This window comes from Dryas octopetala, chromosome 7, assembly GCF_963921425.1.
Source record: "Dryas octopetala chromosome 7, drDryOcto1.1, whole genome shotgun sequence".
In the NCBI taxonomy this organism is placed as follows: domain Eukaryota; kingdom Viridiplantae; phylum Streptophyta; class Magnoliopsida; order Rosales; family Rosaceae; genus Dryas; species Dryas octopetala.
This window is the reverse complement of record NC_141372.1, coordinates 7,653,032-7,659,031: the sequence shown is the minus strand read 5'-3', so window position 1 is coordinate 7,659,031 and position 6,000 is coordinate 7,653,032.

Genomic DNA, 6,000 nt, shown 5'->3' with positions numbered 1-6,000 from the left:
GTGTATAGTTATTCCCTATTATAAATTATGTTTTACAGCATGCATGTTGTTTATGTCTTAATGTGTGGTTCTAATTCATAGCCTACTAACATAACAGATTAGATATATGACAACATAACTTAGGTTTTTTTCACCGCACCATATGCAAACACTCATTTTATTAACTCTTACATCTTTGTCTGGTGTAGTTTTCAACCTTAAATGTATGTCTAACCCTTAGTAGGGATTATCTACTATTCTCTTAGACTCAAACCATGTTATATATCAGAAAATGAGGTCACAAAAGAAGGGAAAATGGAAGGTATAATACAAGGGTGTCTATCCATATCAACCTTGAGTGGGGATGATAAAATGGGAAGAAAGAAAAAGAAGTTGGATTCTTGTCACATGAGAATCTAGATAAAGCACAAGAGATGGTTGAGCTAGCATGATGCATGCCCTCCCTTGAACCTTTGATATCTCATACATGTTCGACAATTTAGATGTCCATGGTATATTATACCGGAGGCATATATCTAATGTGCAGTGTCTCTGAGTTTCTTCCTATCTTGCTTGGAGGGCTTTCTTGTTCATGAAACCAAGCCCAAAAAATGGCTTCTGGAGCCGAGAGGCCAAAGCCCAAATATTGGCTTGTAGTTACAAGTTCATTGTTATGATTGGGGTTAAATCAAGGAATTAACCTTAGTAGAAGGTTTTTGAACTTTTTGTCCTTCATTTTAAAATTTAAAGATGCAGGAAACTAGCCAAGTAGCAAGGAAGGAAAGAAGAGTTATATTATCTTCACTGGCCCACCCATGGCCCAACCCAAAGATTACCTTTGATGAAGGGTATCTTTTAATTGCACCTTGAAATCTTTGGGCCATGGATTGGTCAAGCAATTTTGATTGATTTCAAACCTGGGTTGACCCGGTCAGATGGTGCTTAGCTGTCAGCTGTGTCACCGCAACACAAATGTTTCCATGCAAATGCATCCTTTGTGTCCCAACCAACAAGCTATATAAACAGAGGCTCCAAGCCTAACATTCTTGCGACTTTGCAACTCATCAAATCAAACACATAAAACACTACGCATTAATTGGGCTATTAATTCTAGAAGGGAATTAACCACCAAAACCTTTTGGTGGGTAAAGCGGGCTGAACCAAGTGAGGAAATTAATATGGCAGAGAAGGCAATGAAGAAGAAGAACCCAAGTTATAAGGGAGTGGTGGTGGTGGGCAACAAGACCACAACAACAACATCAACATCAACATGGTCCAGAAAACCAAAGACTATTGCAAGTGTCATCCCAGCAAAGCGGAGGTCAGTGAAGCGAATGATGTTCGATTCCATGGTCCAATCAATAGCCTCTCTTCTCACTTTTCATGGCTGTTCATCAAATACCAAGAAGACAGATATCATAATTCCAGACCCATCCTAGTTTCAATGCCTAGCTATAATCTTCATCAACCTCCTACTTCCAAGCTAGTTTTGTTGTTTCATGTCAGTTGTTGTTGTTGCTCGCTCGTGTTATAAATTAGACACATTAATCTTTGAAGTGGGATATTCGATCTACAACGTGTTAGGAGTAGTCCCACACAAGTTTTTTTCGTTGCATTAATTGAATATTTGTGGCTTATCATGTCCCTTATTCATGAATGGAAAATAAAATTTTCAGAGGGATTTATGCATATGTATGTTTACATATAAAATTTCAACTACTTGAACTATCCTTTTATTATTAAGAGGATTACCAGAAAGAAGAAAGTTAATTGCGAGTCCTGTGAGATGTTATTCTTGTAAAGAAAGATTAATATTCTCTTGTTTTGTTAAGTACATGTAATTAAAAAGTTCACTTATTAAGAAGTTGAACAAAGTGTTATTAAACGTTCGTAAAAGGTTATTAAATTAGTTAGCTAAATGAATATTAGTAAAAGTGAAAAGAGTTCAAAAGAGGATTAGCAAGAAGAAAAAAGCTAATTGCGAGTACTGTGATGAGATGCTGTTGTTGTAAAGAAAGATAAATATTCTGTCATTTTGTCTGCACATGATTAAACTTCTTTTAATCTTTGTGTGTCCCCAAAATAATTAAGTGATGCTTTTCCAACAACCTTTTCTTGCACTGGCCTACTTTCAGTACGTTCCTAGCTCCAATTGTGAGAAACTATAGGGTAATAGATTGTGGATCTATGTGGTCTTTGTTGTATTGATTTGCTTAAGGTAAGTCGAACTTGTATTTTGGATTATGAACACTTCTTCATCTTCCCCCCCACCCCCCGGACAAGAATTTATGGCCGGGTCTGCCACTGGGGTCAAATGACCACTTTGGCCCTGTCATGGATCGACCTGTGAGTAGGTTGACCTTGAGGCTACTAACAATCCAGCAAAATAAGGTTCTCTACTTTTGTTTATCGCGCTTTTATTGTGATTATATCGAAAACTACTTTGTGTTTTCAGGCATATGGTTATACATTTTGAATTTTGAGTTTAGTATTTAGATTTTATATTAGAAAGATAATCATATAAAACTTGACACACCTAGTTTTAAACATAAAACAATATCAATACAAATATATATGTATATATAATAAGTAGAGGACCTGAACTCGAATATATTTCATCCTCTTAGGACTACAAAAATGTAGCATGATAAGAAGGAAAATGCTATTTGTACCAATTTTTCCTCCCTATTTTTTGTTTCACAACTCATATATGTAGCACATGATATGCACACAACAACATTGTATTAAAAAACAAAAAACAATGTTACAGAGCCTATCACGTATTTAATTGTACAAGGACAAAGTTGTGCAGTCCAAACTCATAATCACTTTGTTGGAGACTCGGAGGACATATGTGCCCCAACAAATCTTCTGAATATATAGGCGAAGCTAAAGTCCATGTCAACCCCAAACTCCAAGGAATTAAGATTCAACAAGAACGCGGAAAAATCTTTGCATTTATTGTCTTCAGAGATCATATAAATCCTTTAAATCTTCAATTTCAGTTTTAGGATCATATAAGTCCTCTGCAGATCTTTGACAATATTGGGATATATATCCACCCCAATCCTCAGAAAATCTAAGGGCATCGATCCAGTTGGTAACAATTATGAGATCGTCTACCACTCTGGGGCTTAATTAACAACTTAATTTTTGTTCTTAATGCAATACTTTGACTTTCTGCAGATTTCCATATATGTCCTCCTTCTCAGCTAGTTTTGTTGTTTCCTTTTTTTTTTTTTTTTTTGAAAGAAAGCAATAATATTGCATTAAAACAGCCAAAAAGGCATAGAAAATTCAAAATTATGGCAAAAAGCCCTACAATAATAGAGCAAACAAGTTAAACGCTTACAACGAAATAATTAAGAGCCCGATCTTGTAACGTCGACATCGAGCAAACACTATAACCGCCAAATGAAGCCAGCAAGGCACCATAGAAATTAGTGAACAAGTCGCATTTGGGTCCACAATCCAACCAACATCTCTAAATCGAGTCTAACAGTACATTAAGGAAACTGGAAAAAAGATCTTTAGAGAGCAATTAAGCGTCGCTAAAGCAAGATCCGACGTCGCACAAATCGCACACAACGCCATGAATAGACTAAACCAGAGTGATCATAAAAGCTCTCCTTTATTGAAATGAAAAAACTCTCATATGGAGAGATGAAAAAGCTCTTGCAAAGAGGGAAAAGAGTATCACATAGTACCAACCAAAACAGCAAAAGAAAAAGAGAAGGAGAAGGGAGAGGCGAGGGTACGTAGGAGCAGCGGGCCTATGAGGAACATAAGAGCCACCACCCCTAGAAATACTGAGCTGAGAAAGATATGGTTGAGGAGAGAGAAAAGAGCGTTTGGGGGTGGCGAGTAGGGTTTTTTTGTTGTTTCCTTTGAACTGTTGTTGTTACTGTTGATTTTATCAACTGGACACATGCAATCTTTTAAGTGGGATATCTTATAAACAGCCTCACACGAGTTTTTCTCTTAGTATTAATTGTGACTTATCATGTACCTTATTCATGAATGGAAAACGAAATTGTCATATATTTATGCATAAAGATGTCAACATATAAAATTTCAACTACTTGATCGAATTATTCTTCTATTACTAATTAAAAAAAGTTAATATAAAGTTTTATTAACCATACACATATGTCCTTTAAATTAAAAGTTATCAAATTAGTTAATTAGCCAAATGAGTATTAGCAAAAGAGAAAAAGAGTTCAAGAGAGGATTAGAAATTAAGCAAGTACAGAAAAGGTGATTAGCAAAAGGAAGAAAAGTTGGGAGTTGGGAGTAATATGAGATGGTGTCCTTGCGCGTGTCCCCATACAAGCGATGCTTGTCCAACAACCTTTTCTTCTTGCATTGGCCGCTTTCTCACTACTTGTACTGTTATACATACAAACAACAGCTAGCTCTAAGATCGCATCATGTTGATGATATCTTGGTGTAATACTTCTCTGAGTCCTTCAAAGTTCTACTTCTGACCTTACAACCTCGTGCACTGCAACAGGTATGCACAAAGAAGCTCTTAATGTTGCAATTGAAGTGGTAACTATGGTTTAAAGCAACGAGCAAGATTATTTGATCTCTTATCAATTGAATAAAAAGTAATAAAAAAAACTGATAAGAAAAAACAACATTGAGTACGTTGATTCGTTGACATCAAGGCTACCAAAAATTCAGCGAAGAATCTCTAATTTTGTTTTTTCACGCTTATATTATGGTTATATCTAAAACTACTTGGTTTTAAAATTTACGTTAAACGTATTGAATTACAAAAAAAAAAATATAGGTAGAGGATCTAAATTTACCAACTAGTTGTTAGTCTAGTGGTATTTTTCTCCCCAACGTTGGGAGAGCTCCAAAGTTTGAATCACCCTTTTCCCAAATAAAAAAAAAATAGAGGATCTTAAACTCGGGAATATTTCCCTAAAGGGCTAAAAAGAATCTTGCATGACAGAAAGGAAAATGTTATTTATACTCACTTTTTCTCGCCAACCTTTTTTTTCCACAACCTATGTAGAACATGATATACAAACAACAACGTCATTGCAACAACAATGTTGCATAGCCTATCTAATAATGCCAAAAGCTGGGGAAGAAAAGTTGGACAATAACACTGTCCAATATGATAGGAAGTAGCATGTTCTGTTCAAGGACAATCACTTCGTTGGAGACTTGGAGAACAAATGTGCCCTACAAATCTTCTGAGTACATAGGCGAAGCTCAAGTCCATTTCAACCCCAAACACCAAGGAATTAAGAAGAACGCAGAGGATCTTTGCTTTCATTGTCTTCAGAGATCTTAGAAATCCTCTACAATCTTTGCTTTCATTGTCTTAGGATCATATGAATCCTCAGCAGATCTTTGAGATTGGTATATATATCCTCCTCAATCCTCAGAAAATCTAAGGGAGCTGACCCAATTGGTAACATTAATTATGAAATCGTCTACCACGCTGGGACTTAATCATCAACTTTTGAAGCTAGTTTGACTTTCTGCAGATTTCCATGTTCATTGGTCAAATAATATTATCATTATTATGATTATTTGTGATGGAAAAGCTTATAGCCTTTATTTAATAATCCATATGGACATGGAAATGTCCTATTATTGTTTTGGTGCAAAAATTCCCTATGCCACGTGGAGAGCTACAAAGCTGCCACGTAGAACAAAGGATTGCGGGAGTGCCACTACCACGTAGGTGGACAAACAGTGTCTCGGCCGAAATCTTAGAGATACGAACATGAAAGTGGATCAAACGATTGTGCGCTGAGGTCAGGTAGTGATTCTCGGCCGTGGTCCTTTTTTTGCCTAGTCTTGGGCTAGGACTTCACCCAAACATGTTATAATGACTCTATGCCTGAACTCAAACGAAGTTGATACATGGCTTAATGTATCTTGACATAAATAAAAACAATAAACTTTAAAGAGGAAAGTAAATTTAATCTAGCGAAGGCATGATTGGTAGCTGATGGTAGTTCATACCAAGAATCTAACCATGCTTTCAACCCTCGA